Raw genomic sequence first — 18308 nt, 5'->3', positions numbered from 1 at the left:
AAATGGGAGGCTATAGAGCGTTCTTTGCAAGAACTGTGTGTCTTAGTCATGCCCCTTGAAGTAACTCTACACGAAATGTTCCCTTCTCGATCACTCAAAGAAAAAGTTGAAAGCAGGTGCTAATAAGAAGTAGGGTTTATTGAGCCACTACTCCTACCAGGCACAAGACTAGGTGCTTCATTCATTACTGTTTAATCTGCACAAGTAAATATTGTAATACCCACTTAACAGGGGAGAAAGTTGAGGCTAAAGACGGTGTAATTTATTCAAGGTCTGATGGCAAGTGTGGTCACAGGCAATTCATGACCTCCATTCTTGAGTCTTACAGGACTCAATTTGCTTTTTCTATACCTCCTAATCATGAGGGCAAAGAGGTATTAGGAATCTAAAATAGCCCATTCTAGAACAACCCCACAGGGTTTTACATCATCTCTTGTCTTTATTAACTCACTGCTTTATAATGCCTTAGTCGCATATAGTTATTCGTAAACACTTTGAAGTCAGAGATTTCTTGTTCATATTTGGCTCCTACAGTTAACGGTACACAGGTATGCGCTGTTATCCGTTCCACCTCTCTTCAGACTATATTAGTTTTTTTTTTTTTATTTCCAGAAAGGAAGTCAGCAAAGAGTTTTGTTGAAGAATGTGTGATTGTAATTCAATCAAATCCATACAATGTGTTTTTATGTGTATTCAATGTAATAAGTAATACATTGCATTGAGACCAGGTCTTCCACTTGGGTACAATACCCAATTCTCACTCTACCTGACGAAGCTCTGTTTCAACATTTCGTTCTTTAAGTCAGTAGTTTGAAAATCACCCACATCATCTTGTAAAAATTGTGTTCTATAATATTGTGAGTTTTTCAGCGAGCCCACAAATTTGAGTGGATTTAACACAAATGCTGGTATATGATCATGCTAATAAAAACAATCTGAATTCTGGATGCTAAGCCCAAAAGTTCAAGCAGAATAGGACAGACAGTCAAAGGAAGGGATTCCAGGTCCCATTGCATCTGGCTAGGGGCAGCACTACCCACAAATCTGAAGTATTCTGTTTCTTTGGTACCTTTCTGCCTCTGACATGATACTCAACTACAGAATACTACTCCTCAGACCTGCCTAACATTCAAGTTTTCTTCTCCAAGATGACCCTTCTCTCATAGTAAAATGTCTGTCTCCCATTTCCTCAATGCAAATTGTTTCAGCTATGCAGCAAAAAGTAAAGAAATCTGATAGGAACTCATTTGTAATAGTCCTTTATCCTACCCCAAATTGTTCTTTCAACTTCATACTATTTTGGTTAATGATAATATGATCCATTCCACCCCCAACATATACACAACTTATAGATCAGGAAGAATTCTCTGAAAAGTCAGATCAGTAAATTCAAATGTGGAGAATGTTATTAATTTTTCATGGGTAAAGCAAGAAAGTGTGTGTGTGTGTGTATCAAAAGCTTTATAACACCTAAAACTATTACCAGTCAATGTAATAGACAAGGAAGCTCAGGAAGGCAGTTTTGGGATTGCCACATTCGGCAAATAAAAATAGAGAATTTCCTATTAAATTTTGATTTTAGATAAACCACATGTCATTTTTAGCATAAGTGTAGCCCAAATATTGAATGGAACATTTGGATATACTTATGTTAAAAATTATATGTGGTTTATCTGAACTTCAGATGTAACTGGGTATCCTGCATTATATTTGTTAGAGCTGTCAACATTGGGCTCTTGGTTTGTCCTGGTCAGTGAAAGCCTTTGTGCCAGAGAGGAATTGGTTGAAAGTAGCAAAGATCAGCATAAGCAACCCCAAGAACGAGGAAGGGACAGTGCCCATTCAAATACCACCCAGAGGGGATAAGTCTTGGTAATGCAGACTTGCTGTCCATTGTGACACAGTCAACAAATGGGATAGAAATACTTCACAGTATATCAACTAATTCTCTTTGGTCCAGTTCCCATGCACCAAACATCCAATGTTTTGATTTCCAATATACATGGCCATGGGGCTCCGATGAAATGAGCATCTCTGTCTGCTCAACATCAGTATCTGCAGAACTGTGACTCTTCATTATGTGAGCTGGATTATGTGTCTGTTACTAACAGATCTGCTTCTGATGCCCCCCCCAAAAAAATTGGGTTTCTGGTCTTATAAAGCTAAGATGGAGACCTTGAGTAGGGCCAGCTTCACCAAGGTACTTTATAAGGGTTCTTGAAAAATAGCTGTTAGGACTTCACCAAGCTCTATACTACTGTTTTGTTTTCCTTTTTAAAATATATTTTATTGGTGCATTATAGTTATATATGATAGTGGAATTTGTTGCTACATATTTGTACATGCACACTATAGCAATATAATTTGACAATCAATTTGTTTTCATTTGAAATTACACCAGAGTTAAGGGTTTAAGGCACTAGAACAATATAAAATGAAAGGTCCAGAAGGAAAAATCTTCCTGAAAGGCTGAGTTTACCTGGGATCTCTCCAAATGCCTCCCTCTCACTTTTTTAATACTTGTCTTTGTTGTCATTGTTTTATTTTTTAATTCTCTAAAGCTCCTTCCTTGGATTTTGTTGCTCTTATTGGCTTCCAGGGTATCCAACAAAGAGCTCAGCCGTGGAACAAGGACAGCAGCTGCTAGGTAGAGTGGTGGGGGTCCTTTGCAAAAATGGATAGTTAAACCCTCACTGTGAAAGATTATCTTTCCTTCCGATCTTCCTAAAAGTTTATTAATCTGAGATTTTCGGAGTCTTCCAATATTCTCTGCCCAATTATTCCCTGACTCCAATTCTCCAATGAGAATTCCCTGACTGCTTTTAATTTTTTAAGTTGAAATTACCAGGAGTGGACTTTAGCATTTAAAAAAAGTAGATTCTACTCACTCTGGGTATTCAATAAATATTTAATGGGGCTGAGGTTATGGGTTAGTGGTAAGAGTGCTTGCCTAGCATGTGTGAGGCACTGGGTTCAATCCTCAGCACCACATAAAAACAAATAAATAAATAAAGGTATTATGTTCATCTACAACTAAAAAATAATTTAAAAAAATAAAAATTAAAATTAAAAAATAAATATTTAATGATTATGACAATGATGATGATGTAAATAATGGTGACGTCGTGTATATCTAAATAGAAAAAGATTTAAAAATGGTGATGATGTTAGAATCATTTTTATTCATTCTAATGGATGTTTTCATTGTATCCAAAACCCTTAGAACACTTGGCATGATCTATTTTAGATGACTTAAGTGCTAATGAACTTGGCTTTTCACCTACAAAATTATGTCTTTGTTATGCAATTTATAAGCTAAGCAGGTAAAATAAATCCCATAATAAAGTGGTTTCCCTTAAACAAGGCTTTGGAACAATAAATTTTTATACACTGCAGTTGCTTTTAACTTAACACAATAATCAACTATATTTATATATCTTTATTATTTAATTCTTAATACACAGCACCTGGATGAACCCTGTTGCTTCTCTGTTCTCTCCAAGAAAACTATTATAATTACAGAAGCAGAATATGATATGCTTTACATTCTCTTCTTTAAAAATCGACTGCGTTCAATATTCTCTTATTAAGCATTAGATTTATTTAGGCCCTAACTTTTTGGTTCAATTCTAAGAAATGGAATTTTGTCTGTTGCCTTGAAAAAGCAAGATAAGAGAGGAAAGACACTAAAACAGATACAGAGTGAAACAAAATTTCTGAAACAGTACAGCCATTTTAAAAGAAACTTTTTTAGATAAAGTAGAGGCTGACAACATTTCATAAAAGAAATCTTGTCCTTCATTTTTTAGCCACAAATAAATATGCCTTTGTGAGATGGCCTGTAAAAAATCATTTTTTAAAAAGATTTAAACATCAAAAGTCTAATGTCTTCCATGGAATATGCTCTTTAATTCCAAGTAAATTGGTCATCAGGGGTAACTATATTGAAAATGGCATATATAACTCTAGAAAAGATACGGATTGCCTTTTACTTTATCAGACAAAAGAGTCTTCTATCCATCCTTGTTTTTTTCTTTTTTAATGCCCACTGTTATATAAATCAATGACTCTTGTAGATGTTTAATCTTAAACAATGGGTGTGAGTTATGTGTTACTGACATAATAGTATGCACACCTACCATCTGTGTCACAAAGAAAGATCATTTCTTCTTCTCTACCTATTAAAGGTAGAAGGAAAGAAAATGGATTGACCAGGAGAAGGAAAGATCAAGCCTCAGAAAGCACTCTCGTAAAGTTCAGATACTGGAATAGATTTGTAAGAGAGGTTATATATGCTCTTTTGTTTCAGGTTTCTAAAAAATTACAAATTTCAGTCTGTCTGGATTGTGGGTTTCTGATGAAATACCATTAGTTTAGTCAACAAGGAAATTATGGGGATAGTTGTAGATGTGAGGAAACTAAAATATATTTTATTGAAACTAATTGTATTATTGTTTATTATCCATCTTTTAACAGATGTTGCTAATGTTACTTTTAAAGAATAAAATTCAAGTATTAACATTAAGCTCAGGATACACAGAAATATATTTGATGTGTAGCATGTTTACAGCAAAAGCAAAGAATAAGATATTATCCATGGTGCTACTACAATATAGCTCACGATCAGAATAATAGCAATGATTTGAACATTGGCTTACCAAGGTTTAAATCTGGAATGGAAATCAGTGGGGAAAAAAATGCCTTTCCTTCAGTGTAGCACTCATCCTTTTCCTTAATTCTTTGTCCCTGTAAATTTTTATTAACTCTAATAGCCAAACTTTCTTAGATGAGTTCATGTTTGCTAATCATCATACGATGTTAGCTCCATGGCTAATTGATCCCCAAGTGTTTTTGTTTTGAGGAAGGTATACAAAGATATGTGGTGGAACTCAACTTTCCTCAGAGCTGAAATCTAGTTGAGAAGAACAAATTATGTATTCATAAACATTACCACTAGCAATGATATAAAAATCACCTCATGTGCTTTTCCTTTGGCCTGAAAGTCGTATTTCTTTTCATCATCTTTTTTCATGATACTACTACAAAAAAGAACTGTCTGATAAAGTCTCTGTGGAGAGCAAGTGTCGGACTTAGTATAACCTGGGTGCAGTAACGCACACCTTTAATCCCAGCTACTTGGGAGATGGAGGCAGGAGGATCTCAAGTTCAAGGTCATTCTCAGCAGCTTGGCAATACCCTGTTTCCAAATTTAAAAATAAGAAAATAAAAAGGGGTGGTAGAATGCCCCTGAATTCAATCTCCAGAATCACATACAAACACAAATAAATGTATATTTAGTATGTGTGTATATAACTGTCTTTCCAAAAAAAACTCTACACTCTTTGAAGAAAGACAGCCTGTTGTAAATAGTCACATCTCCCACAACACCTACAGCAGTGCCTTGACATAGCAGCTGTTCAAAAAGTACTTGTTGACTAATTATGGCTATAAGCCTACACCAAAAATGTAATTCTGTAATGCTCACCATTTTACAACTAGGAAATCTGAACTCAATTCTTCTAACATACAAAAGAAGCCTAACCAGCTTCAGAATAAAATACATTAATCTCATACAAATTGGGAAGATTGATTCTGAAATGACTCTGAAACTCAGGATTTAATTATTTTTTATATCCTATGAAAAGAGGTTAGTCTATAGATGCACGTGTGCTGTCTGAAGTCAGAGAACTAAGCCAACTGACACTTCAAATCCCTTTCTAACCACAAGTCTGTAATCTGTTTTATTGGTGAAGTTCATGTTCATTAGGAGTTGTTTCATGAACAAGAAATACCCTGAATTGAAAATTTTACAAAGAAGAGTGGGGGGTGGGAATCAAGCTGAATCCAGAACTCAAATTCCATTTAGGCTCAAATCCTTTGAAATAGCCAGAGCAGTATGTTTTGTTTGCTTTATTCTTTCTCAAGACCTACAATGTAAAGTGGACATAAAAGCTACACTTTGCAGGATCAGTTCAAAGCAATTCCTCCCTAACTTGTTTACACAAATAGCCAAAGGGGAAGGGGGCTTACTTTAGAATGGAGGTGATTGAAAGCATGTTTCATACAGAGAAAATTATTTACTTTTGGACTTGTCTAAAGTGTGAGGCATCACCACAAAAGAACAAATGAATTTGTCTCCAAAAGATTCCCAGTCAAGATAAATGGGATGGTCATGTGGTATTCATTCCTTTCTCCGTCCCTTTTGCTTTTAGAAGCTTTCTTTTATAAGTGGTTTTCAGGCATAGTGACATGTTTTGTTTTCCTCCTATTTCTGTCTTTGCAAAGGCACTTTAAGGCACTTACCATTGCCAGCTAATGTTCATTTTATGACATTGTTCCCAGCAGTCGATCTTCGGTGGATGAGCACTTTTCACTCAGATGGTATTCTGTTCCGTTCATAAAAAAAAAAAATTAAAAAAAAATCCCCATGTTAGTCTCACCATTTTTCCTTTCAATTCTTTTTCTCTGATTTTCTTTTCTCATGCTTCTACTTCCTTCCTAGGCTTCATGTTGCTACTTTAAAATTGTAGTGTCTCTCCAGTGTATACATTGTTTTGTTTCAAAGATGCAAACCCTGGCACCTTGGCCCAATCCTTTTCAATTCAGAGCCTTTATTTCCAGTGTGTATTTGAGGCCACCTTGAGGACGATAACAAAATCCCAGGTAGTGTAATGCATCTTTCATTCATAAGCCATTTTATAGACCCATTCTTTTGCCTGAGGTGCAACTATAAGCAATTGGTCTCACCTCCTCTCTTTCTCCCTCTACCTGGAAGGAAGACAGGTGGTAGACATGAGAGACAGCTAAAGCATACAATAAAGGTATGGAAGCAATAAAAATATTAGAGGATACACCACAGGGAAAGAAATGAAAGCAAAGATGGTCACCTCTAGTCTCTTCTCTCCTCTGTTTCTCGCCCCAGGTCCAGGAAGGCTGAGAAGTGGTGAAGAAGGCATTTGAGGTAATGAATGAAGAGGAGACACCAGTCTTAAAGGTTGGAAACTTGGAGGAGGTGTAGTTTAGGATGAGGGGCATGCCAAAGAGGCTTCCTTGTCTTTGGAAAGTCCCAAATAATGAAGCACTTCCATCTCCATTGGTCAAAAGCTGTTATCTCAAGCTATTGCTCCAAGTCCACCCAATCTACTCCCCTTCCCAGCCTCAATTCCTCCACTACTTCCCCACCATCCTGAAGCAAAAGGGAATAAGACTTGGATTAAAGTAAGCCTTATTCAGTAAGGCTGAATTTTCTCCCCCCAAATTCATAGGTTCAAATTCTAATGTCAAGTTCCTTGATGTGACTGTATTTGAAAAGAGATTCTTAAAAGAGGTAATTAAATTAAATTAAAATTAAAACCCAATGCAGGGCTGGGAATGTGGCTCAAGCGGTAGCGCGCTCGCCTGGCATGCGTGCGCCCCGGGTTCGATCCTCAGCACCACATGCCAACAAAGATATTGTGTCCGCCGAGAACTAAAAAATAAATATTAAAAAAAATTCCCTCTCTCTCTCTCTCTCTCTCTCTCCTCTCTCACTCTCTCTTTTAAAAAAAAAAAAACCCAATGCAATGTGTCTTGTGTCTTTATAAATGGGGGAAATTTGGACTTAACAGGCATAGCAGAAAGATCATATGAAGTCACAGAAGGAATATGGCCATCTATAAACCAAGAAGAGGGGTCTCAGAAGAAACCAACCCTGCCTAAACCTTGATCTTGGACTTCTGTTTTCCAGAACTATGAGAAAATAAATGTGTGGCACCTACTTTGCTAGGCCACTTGAACTAATTAATACAACTGGGTACAATCCAGGGTCTCTTCTGATTGGTGCTCATGTCATGCTAGGTATTTTTAATAGGCTTCCTGGGTTAAGCAAAACAGTGACATATTTAGAGGGGCAGTGTAGAAAAGTCCTTTTCTCAAGAGAACGACATTTTCAGATCAGAATCCATAGGTGGCAATTTTTTTTTTTTTTTTTTTACATAGTAGCTCTCCCCAGTGGTAGAATCTAACTATGCTTTTAAACTGTGCCTTTAAAAAGACTTGGTACAGCCACCTGGAAGTTCTTTGTCTTCACCAGGACTAGAGAGCAAACAAACAAGTGTTGTGGAATCTAAGCAGAAGAAATTCATAGGAATAAGGAGTGTGCATTCAGCCTCAAAATAAGATAATAGGTTGGGCGTGGTGACGCATGCCTGTAACCCCAGCAGCTCTCAGGAGGCTGAGACCCAACAGTCACAAATTCAAAGCCAGCATCAGCAAAAGCGAGGTGTTAAGCAACTCAGTGAACCCTGTTTCTAAATAAAACACAAAATAGGGCTGGGGATGTAGCTCAGTGGTTGAGTGCCCCTGAGTTCAATCCCCATATCCTAGGATTGTTGGGATGATTAAATGTATCTCATATTACACATTATCTATGTGTAATATACTAAGCACAGTGTTTTTAACACTCATTTCATATTCAATAAATACTATTATTTGAAACAGTGCAAACCCAGTTGATGAAGTATTGATTTTTTAGCCACAGAAACAAGTATTTCCTGAGTTGATTTTTTTTCTCTCTGAGAAACTTTCTGAGAGCAAAAATGAACCTATTGATATCCCCATATTTAGATTTCAGGTTTCTATAGAAAGAAACAATTTTCCAAGCATAGAGTTTAGTGTGGTAATTCTGGCATAATTCTACAGCATTTTTTTTTTTTTTGAAATTTTGCCAAACAAATTTTATCAATAAGACTCTTGAATTTAACTAGGTAATTTAGATCATGTCTGCCAGGTTCCCATTAACACTAAATTTTTCCCCTGGCAGAAATATTCTTAAATAGGCAGAAAACATTTTTTTAATTTGCTACAATCATGCTATTATTTAAACGATTTAAGCATTTTATGAAAATGCACTTAACTAGAACCAATTACATTGCTTACTTAGCTGAAAATAAGTTGGAATTGTCAGTGTCTGGCCTATTTTGTCTAGACATTCAGTAGATTTATCTCATTTAAGGATCTCAAAATGCTTTATAGTTATGGAGGTGTGTTGCTCATCTGCTCCAATTACCTAATTTATCAAATGAGACACTGAGCTGTGAGAGGTTGCCCAGTCCAGGGCAAAGCTCATATAGGAACCCAAATTTGTAACTTAGGTCTCGCCCTCTCCTAAAGAGGGCTGTTTTCAGTGGCAATATTGTGTCTCAAAGGGCAAGAAACACATTTTTTTTTAATATTTATTTTTTAGTTCTCGGCGGACACAACATCTTTGTTTGTATGTGGTGCTGAGGATCGAACCCGGGGCGCACGCATGCCAGGCGAGCGCGCTACTGCTGGAGCCACATCCCCAGCCCCAAGAAACACATTTGATAGCTTAACTGAGATTTTACCTTCACAGTGAAGCCTCCTAGGCTGCACAGACACCTCTGTGTCTGGGCTTCTCCTTACTTGAATGACTGCCTTCACCTTTCTCCTTGTCTGGCTAAGGACGCTTACTCATCCTAAGAGGACTGACCTGTCATCTCCCTAACAAAAAAATGTGTCTAATTGTGCTCTATCTATGTAATATGAATATGCTGGTATTCTCCCAATCCATTTCCCCACCAGCCTGTGTTCCTCCCAGCGTGAAGCCCTCCTGTCTGAATGCAGTGCTCCCCACATCCTCTAATCTCTAGCCCCCACCCTGAATCCCCCAGCCTGCGTCCCCTATGAAAAGGAGAATTCTAAGATGGCCCCCAAAGATTGCTGGCCTCTTGTGCATACACCTTCTTCCAGGAATCTAGTCAAACACTAATTTAGATACTGCTATGATAGGACTTTACAGATGTGATTTAAGCCTCAAATCAATTGACTTGAAGATAGGAAAATTAAGCTGGGTATAGTGGCGCGTGTATGTAATCTCAGTTCTCAAAAGGCTGAAGCAGGAGGATGGAGAGTTTATAGAGTCCAGTCTGGGCAACTTAGTGAGACCCTGTCTCAAAAGAAAAAATAAAAATGGCTAGGATGTATCTCTGTGCAGAGAACTCCTGGGTTCAACCCCCAGAACCATAAAAATAAATAAATAAATAAATACTTCCAGCAGTTTGGGAAGCTGAGGCAGGAGGATTGCAAGTTCAAAGCCAGCCTCAGCAATTTAGTGAGGCACTGAGCAACTTAGTGAGACCCTGTCTCAAAAGAAAAAATAAAATGGCCTGGTGATGTTGGTCAGCGGTTAAGTACCCCTGGGTTTAATCCCTGGTACTAAATAAATACATAAATAAATAAGGAAATTACGTGGTAGGCCTGACTTCGTGCCACGAACTCTTTCAACCTGAGTCTAGAACTCAGAACAGAGAAGTCAGAGATTCGAAGCTTGAGAGGATGAATGAAGGGGCCATGTGACAAGGAACGATGGCTGCTCTCTATTGCCCAGACTGGCTCTGGCCAACAGCCAGCAAGAATTTGGAGGTTTCATTCCTACAACCACAAGAACTGAATTCTTCCAAAAACTTTTGTGAGCTTGAAAGAGGATCCTGAGTTTCAGAAATGATCGCAGTCCTATTGACCCTCTGGACCTGTGATACACTGACACACCTTGTCTGAACATCTCACCTACAGAACTGGAGACTGATAGAGGGACATTGTTTTAAGCCACTAAATCTGTGATGATTTTTCACATAACAATAGAAAATTAATACATTTTCCCCAGCCCACGTCTCCCCAGTTTGTATTCCCTGTATCTATATCCTGTAACCTGTATCATCCCAGGCTGAATACCCCCAGGATATGTCTCCCAGTTTAAATGGCTTCCCTGCTGGTACCAGAACCCTCACCAGCGTGGATCCCTGGATCTATATTCCTCCCAGCTTGGGCCATCCCTCAGCCCGAATACCCCCACATACACAGCTTATCATACAATCTCCGCCACCATTGATCTCACACACACATCACCAGCACCACAGGCACCAGCACCCTCCACCCACCACCTGACAGCACAGGACCCTGAGAGATTCTGCCAACCAAGGAGTACAGCAGTCAAGGGCACCGTCTGCAGTACCAGATGGAAATTTTGTCTCCTTTCCAAGACGGGTGAGCAGGACTGGGAAACCCAAAAAGAGGATGCAACCTCTTCCCCTTTACCCCATGGAGCCTCAAGCCAATCTCGAGCAGCCAGCCAGCCAGCCATGCTTCGCAGGCTCTGAGCTTGGTCTAGTTTCTCCAGGGCCCCACCACCCCCAGCCAGCTGAAGTCACTCTCCTTCCAGAAGGAGATGAATGTGCCCAATCAACTGGCCAAAGCCTTCCATCTTTGGAGAACTCCAATGCCCCTCTCCCAGGAATACTGTGTTCCTGACATCCCCAGTCACTACCCACTCTCTACCTCAAGTCCAGGACTAGCCTTGGTTTTCTCTCCTGAACTTTTTTCCCATCTGTACTATCCTAAATTTGCAAAATGGTATTTTCTCAGTTATATATTCTCCATAATTATCACATAACTTAACCAAAATTTTCTCTGAGGTGGCTGGAATGAGGGGCATTACATATCCCAAGGCCTCCCACCAACAAGCAAACATGAGGTAAAGAAGAGAGGGCATATGCATAAAGGGATAAATAACTACATATACAAATACATGTTTATTATATATACACATGTTTACACAACAACCCTATAAGGTAAGTTATTATTTTTTATTTCATAGATGAGAAAACTAAGGCTCAGAGAGGCACAGTAAAGCATCTAGGGGCACAGAGTAAGCCAACAGCAGAGCTGGGATACCAACAGGTGGTCTGGCTCTTCTCTACTTTGCTGAATGTATACAAGGTGTCAGGATCACTAAGTTAGGTAGGGCATGTGCATCGTTTATGGTAAGAAAGGAGCAGGAGAGAAAGTGGAGATAATTGTGTGCTAAAGTGATCAGAGTAATTTTCACAGAAAGTGGGGCTTGAGTTGGCAGATTTCCAAGGGCAGGGCATTCATGTTGGAGGGAAGGAAGGAACCAGACACAATCAGGGGCATCCATGTTCTGGGACCATAATTTATATAGGGGAGTTATGGGAAATAAGGCTAAAGAGAGAAGTGGAGATCAGATCAGGGTTGCCCTGAATGGGAAGCATCTCTTTCTTGCCCTTAATTATAAGGCAGGAGGGAGACCTAGGAACAAATGGGTAGAAAGAAGGTAGAGACAACTGAATGTGGTACCTGGCTGGGCTTGGGAAACAAGAAGTAGAAATTGAGTCTGAGAGCTAGGGTTGTAGCTCAGTGGTAGAATGCTTGCTTAGCGTGTGTTAGGCACTGGGTTCACTCCTCAGCACCACATAAGTAAATAAATAAATAAATAGATAGATATTATGTCCACTAAAAATATTTTTTTTAAAAATAAGAAAAACAGAGCTGGGGTTGTGGCTCAGAGGTAGAGTATTCGCCTAGCATGTGTGCGGCACTGGGTTCAATCCTCAGCAACACATAAAAATAAAATAAAGATATTGTGTCCACCTATAACTAAAATAATAAATATTTTAAAAATTCAAAAAACAATGCAAGGTTTCGTGTTTGGGTGACTAGAGTAATCTTAGTTTTAATAATATAAATCAATTAAATTTATATTTGGAGCTGAAATTTGTCTCCTTGTAATAGTTACACATACGACTGGTCTTTAAATTATGCTAGAGAGGAAATTGTATTTTTACTTTCTCCATAATGTAATCTAGGAAAAAAAAATTGTTTAAGGCCAGATAAGTATGAAGTTAACAGCATTATCAGAATCCTATGGATTCTCCTTTCCCTATTTAAAAAGAACACAAAAAGTTCAGCTATACTGTGAACATTTTGACATCAAGCCAGTTTTCTTCTGGGCCACTAATCCCTTAAATAGGATGTTATATGGTTCTAAAATGATTCCATGCATTTACATAGTGCTACAGTTTGGATGTTGAATGTCCCCCTAAGGCCCAAGTGTGCAGGCTTGCTCTCTAGGGTGGCACTATTGGCAGGTAGTGGAACGTTTTAAGTGGGAGATCTTTAGGTCACTGGGAGGAGATTGTGGGACACTGGCCTCTTTCTCTTTCTTTTTGTTCCCTGACTGGTGATCTAAGCAGGTTGCTCTGCCATGCGCTAGCACCATGATGACCTCATTATAGGTCCAAAAACAATGAGGAAAATTAGTCATGAACTGAACACTCCAAAGCTGTGAGACAAAATAACCTATTCTCTTCATAAGTTAATTATCTCAGGTATCTTATTATAGTAATGAAAAGATTCACGCACATAGTTTGCTACCTTAGTAACATGTTTTCCTGTGATAAGAATATGGAGTATAGGGGCTGGGGTTGTAGCTCAGTGGTAGAGCACTTGCCTAGCGTGTGTGAGGCACTGGGTTCAATCCTCAACACCACATTATAAAAATAAATAAAATAAAAGTATTTTATTTTAGTTGTAGATGGATATCTACAACTAAAAAAAAATTTAAAGAATATGGAGTATAATCCCCTTCCCTACTAGAATGTTATGACTCCTTGTCAGACCACATATATGAGTTTCTAGCCTCAATTCCTGGACTCCAAAATATGTATAAGCCCAAAACTTTGATAGACAGATTGAGCGTTCAGACTGTAGCAGGGCTATTCTCTGTCAGTCTTCAAGCTACCCTCCAAAGCCTCATGTGTCAACACTAGCTCCCATAATAGCATTGAGGGAAATAGGGTATCTTCACAGATCCCTGATGTGTTGGTCAAACCATCTATGTTAGTCAGCTTTCAACCACTATAACAAAATACCTGAGTCAATTAACTTATGAAGGAAAAGGGTTTAAGTTCAGTTTTGGTTCATAGTTCTGGCCCAAAACTGGGTGGCTCCCATGTTTTGGGCCTCTGATGAGAGAAGCACATCATTAAGTGAATGTTTGGCAATCAACCATTCATCTCATAAGCCAGAAAGCAGAGCAAGAGAGGAACTGGAAGAGACTGGGGTCCCACAAATCCCTTTAAAGGCACACTTCCAGTGCCAAAAGTTTCCATCACTTCACAATAGTACCACCCTCGAGACCAAGCTTTTAACTAATGGGACTTGGGGGACATTCAGTATCCCAACTAGCAGCCTGTCTGCCAGGAGCCTCTCATAGAAAGGTGTGCTTCAAACTTTGATTTGACTTTACACCCACAGAGGCCTGCTTCCATCATAGTTGAACAACTGATGCTTAATTCTATTTTATAAGAGATGGGGTCTCCCTATGTTGCCCATGCTGTCTGCAAACTCCTAGACTCAAACAACTCCCCTGCCTCAGTCTCCCCAGTAGTTGAGACTCCAGGACTCCAGGATTTTTGGAACACACCCACTGCATGGCTAATGTACGTCAGCTATCAAGTGCGTTCCCTGTAAGAGTTGTTCTCATTGTTCTCCCCTCCTTTTTCAGCAATGCAGAAAAGAAGAAAAAGAAAAAGAAAAAAAAAAACTCTCTTTGCCTAACAATAAATTGTGTGATTTGCAAAATCATAATTTTATCATCTTATTTTAGCCATAGAAAACATAAGACAACTGAGAAATTTAACTCTGGGAATTCCTGTGTATTTACATGCAGCAGATGAGAAGCAGGTCATCAGTGGGATGAAGCAGATCTGAAGCCTTAGAAAACATTGCTGATCAATAACTATGTATCACAGGCTTTCAGTGTATACTTTCTAGACTTTTTTTTAGACCCTTCATTGTTTTAAAGTGCAGTTGGGAGTTTAGTTACTATGGATATATGCAACCAAAAAAAAAAAAACCTCTAACTTTGTCCTCCACTGAGGGAATCAACAATAAATGAGAACACAAAGCGAGTGAGAAAAGGCACTTCACACACCAGCACTGAGACCCATTGCAAATACCCATCCCAGGAGAGATGCCCGCTGTCTTCCAATGCTGCCTGGCATGGGAGAGTGAATAGAACAGGGACTGGGCAGAAGAGGAACAGAGGAGACCATACTTGTCACACCACCTCCACCCCCAACACCACCTGCATGATAAAACCAAAAAGCAGAAACTTCAGACCCAACTCAGTGTATACCTCATCTTGCCATTTGCCGCTGCTCTTAGCTTGGGCAAGTTGCCTTGTCTCTCTATGTCCTATGCATATCCAAAAAAAAAAAAAAAGTTGCAAGGAATCTATTACCTTAAATACCATCTGCAAAGCACCCAGAAGACAGAGGAGGCCCACACGGTGAGCTGCTTTCCCCTTCCCCTCCTTGGGCAGCAGGAAGTAGTGGAGGTGAAGGGTTGTTCCAACAGACACGTGGAAAAAGCCCAGGCTCAGGGAATCCAAGAGAAGACAAGGCCGGGGCCAGGTTCCCTCACCACTGGCCTGCAGCTCGCTGGGGTAGACCTGCAGGGTGAAGTGTCCATGGGAAGGTGAGTGGAATCAGAAGTGGGGGCCTAGGAATGGCACCAAACCCCAAGAGATGGGGTAGATAAGAAAGGGTATTTATTTATTTATTTATGTGGTGCTGGTGATTAAATCCAGGGTCTCCAGCATGCCTCTCTACCCTCTGCCCCAAGAAAGATTATTTACATAAGTACTGATATTTTAGAGGAAGGCTTGGGAATGAGGAGGGATCAAGGAATAAAGGGGCTTTACAAAGTCTTGAAGATGAATGCTCCCAATTAAAAAATACTGAGCCAGAGCAGGAAAACCTTTGTCCTGAGACCAAGATTCAAGGACAGACTCCCCTGAGAAAACTGGCAAGAGAAGGACAGGGGTTTGGTGACAAAAACAAAGACCCAATTATCAAAACTAGGATAGAAAATGGGAGCAAGGTCAGAGCCGGGTGACAAGATCAGATCAGGAGGAACAGCTGCGACAGGGAGCTGAGTCACTGCGACCTGACGCTGAGTCAGCAGAAGATGGACGCTCCCATTGGTCCCCAGGACGAGGGCAGGACTAAGTGTGCAGATGGAATGCAGAGCCCTCGCTGAGAGCGGAGGCGACACTGTAGAACAGGAATCCAAGTTGCACATTAAAAGGGCAAAGATTCTATGCAATCTCCAGCCAATAGCAGAAGCCAAATTCTAGTCACTGTTTTCAGACTCTATTAACAAGTACTTAGAACAATACTTCCATTCTTTTGTTTCACATTTAACTGGGAAACTTATTAAAAATAATGTTCCAACTGACCTTAGATCTAACAAATTGGGATCCTGATGAGTGGGGACAAATCAGTTGGATTAGGTGAATCTGATGCAAACTAAAGTTGGAAACTCAGAGTGTTAGACTCCAAGCTTTAGAAGGACACTCTCCCTCACCTTGATTCTGGTTTTAGGTGTTGGGGCTCTGTCTGTAATAGCAGTTGCTCTTTTTGCTTTCTTTGGAAAGTGGCTGTTAACAACCATATGGGTCTCAGAGTCTGAGACAAGTTCATGTGTGCGCTTGCACGCTTGTTACCCATGTGTTAAAATAGATATAACAAAATATGCCATGTTAGCTCTTTATTTTATTTTATTTATTTTATTTGTTCTAATTGGTTATACATGACAGTAGAATGCATTTTGATACAACATACATAGATAGAGAATAACTTCTCTTTCTTCTGGTTGTACATAATGCAGAGTTACACCAGTGGTGTAATCATATATGCACATAAGGTAATAATGTTCAATTCAGTTTGTCATTGCTTTCCCCATATCCCATACCCTCCCTTCACTCCCCTCTGTCTGATTCAAAGTACCTCTATTCTTCCCTAGCCCCGCCCCTTGTTGTGAATTAACATTTACATATCAGAGAAAACATTCAGTATTTGTTTTTTTGGCACTGGCTTATTTCACTTAGCATGATATTTTCCAGTTTCACCCATTTGCCAGCAAATGCCATAATTGTATTCTTCTTTAAGGCTGAGTAATATTTCATTGTGTATATATACAATTTCTTTATCCATTATTCTGTTGAAGGGTATCTAGGTTGGTTCCATAGTTTAGCTATTGTCAATTGAGCTGCTATAAACATTGATGTGGCTGCATCACTGTAGTATGCTGATTTTAAGTCCTTTGGGTATAGACAGAGGAGTGGGATAACTGAGTCAGATGGTGGTACCATTCCAGGTTTTCTGAGGAATCTTCTTACTGCTTTCCATAGTAATTGCACCAATTTGCAGTCCCACCAGCAATGTATGTGTAGCTCTTTTTCAGTGTAAAATTCAATAGTATCATGTCATGCAGCCGTCACCACTGTGTACAAGCAGCCTTCCATTTTCATGAATTCAACCAACTACAGATGGAAAATGTTCAAAAAAAAAATTGTATCTGTGCTGAGCCATACATCCTTACTTTCTTGTTATCATTTCTTAAACAATACAGTATAAAAACTACTTTTATAACATTTACATTGTATTAGGTATTAGAGGTCATCTAGAGATTATTTAAAATATATAGAAGGGTATGTATAAGTCATATGCAAATACTACATCATTTTATACACTTGAGTTTCCACAGATTTTGGCATCCACAGGAGGCCTGGAACCAGTTCCCCAACGTACTGAGGGATGACTGTATCTTCTTTTTCATCTCACCTAACAGACATTCTGTACCCATTAAGCAATGACTTCCTATTTTCCCCTACCTCCAGATGGTGGTAACCTCTGATCTACTTTCATGTGCTTCTTGGCCACTTGCTTATCTTCTTTGGAGACATGTTTATTCAAGTCTTACTCGTTTTAAAATTGAGTTGTCTTTTTTGTTGTTGAGTTGTAGGAGTTTTCCTTGTAGTTTGGATATTAAATACTTATCAGACATGAGTTACAAATATTTTCCCATTCCCACAGATATTTTTTCATTTTCTTGATAATACTCTTTGATGCATAAAATCTTTTTTTTTAATTTTGATAAAATCCAATTTTCCTATTTGTTCCTTTGTTGCTTGTATTTTGGGGTCCTTTTAAGAACACATTGCTGGGGCTGGTGATATAGCTCAGTTGGTAGAGTTCTTGCCTGGTATGTACAAGGCCCTGGGTTCAATCCCCAGCTCCAAAAACAAACAAACAAACAACAACAACAACAACAACAAAAAAAACACATTGCCAAGTCCAAGGTTATGAAAATTGACCCCTGTTTCTTCTAAGAGTCTTATGGTTTTAGCCCATATGGTTAGTTAATCCATTTTGAGTTAATTTTTATATATGGTGTGAGGTAGGGGCCCAATATCTTTCTTTTGACTGTGGAAATCTAGTTGTCCCAGGATTATTTGTTGAAGAGACTTTCTTTCCTCATTGAATGAATATGGCACCTTTGTCCAAAACCTGTTGGCCATATTGCTGTTCATGGGTATAGCATTTTGGACGTACAAGATTTTAAAAAGTAGAGATGAATGATGGTGAAGGTTGCACAATAATGTG

General features: G+C 39.0%; 1 pseudogene; it reads left to right on the top strand.

Moving 5' to 3' along the window:
- The window catches only part of LOC113179483 (hippocampus abundant transcript-like protein 1), a 45514-nt pseudogene that overhangs the window by 6282 nt on the left and 20924 nt on the right, over nt 1-18308 (top strand).

Source organism: Urocitellus parryii, chromosome 6 (genome assembly GCF_045843805.1).
Source record: "Urocitellus parryii isolate mUroPar1 chromosome 6, mUroPar1.hap1, whole genome shotgun sequence".
NCBI classification, from domain to species: Eukaryota; Metazoa; Chordata; class Mammalia; order Rodentia; family Sciuridae; genus Urocitellus; species Urocitellus parryii.
This window is presented reverse-complemented; position numbering and strand designations above follow the sequence as displayed.